Here is a 912-nt window from a genome sequence, read left to right as displayed (position 1 = left end):
AGCTATTTGTAAGACCTCCTCAGACAGCCATTTTGCTTTTTTGCATTTCTTTTCCTTGGGGATGGTCTTGATCCGTGTCTCCTGTACAATGTCACAAACCTCCGTCCATAGTTCATCAGGCACTCTGTCAGATCTAGTCCCTTAAATCTATTTCTCACTTCCACTATATAATCATAAGGGATTTGATTTAGGTCATACCTGAATGGTCTAGTGGTTTTCCCAGCTTTCTTCAATTTAAGTCTAAATTTGGCAATAAGGAGTTCATGATCTGAGCCACAGTCAGTTCCCGGTCTTGTTTTTCCTGGCTGTGTAGAGCTTTTCCATCCTTGGCTGCAAAGAATATAATCAATCTGATTTCGGTGTTGACCATCTGGTGATGTCCGTGTGTAGAGTCTTCTCCTGTGTTGTTGGAAAAGGTTGTTTGCTATGACCAGTGCATTCTCTTGGCAAAACTCTATTAGTCTTTGCCCTGCTTCATTCTGTACTCCAAGGCCAAATTTGCCTGTTACTCCAGGTGTTTCTTGACTTTCTACTTTTGCATTTCAGTCCCCTATAATGAGAAGGACATCCTTTTTGGGTGTTAGGTCTAGAAAGTCTTGTATGTCTTCATAGAAACGTTTAACTTCAGCTTTTTCAGTGTTACTGGTTGGAGCATAGGCTTGGATTACCGTGATATTGAATGGTTTGCCTTGGAAATGAACAGAGATAATTCTGTCGTTTTTGAGATTGCATCCAAGTACTGCATTTTGAACTTTTTTGTTGACCATGATGGCTACTCCATTTCTTCTGAGGGATTCCTGCCCACAGTAGTAGCTATAATGGTCATCTGAGTTAAATTCACCCATTCCAGTCCATCTTAGTTCGCTGATTCCTAGAATGTCAACGTTCACTCTTGCCATCTCCTGTTTGACC

The sequence above is a fragment of the Bison bison genome, unplaced genomic scaffold, assembly GCF_000754665.1.
Source record: "Bison bison bison isolate TAMUID 2011002044 unplaced genomic scaffold, Bison_UMD1.0 scf7180017864384, whole genome shotgun sequence".
NCBI classification, from domain to species: Eukaryota; Metazoa; Chordata; class Mammalia; order Artiodactyla; family Bovidae; genus Bison; species Bison bison.
The sequence above is the reverse complement of the archived record's forward strand: the minus strand, read 5'-3'. Positions refer to the sequence as shown.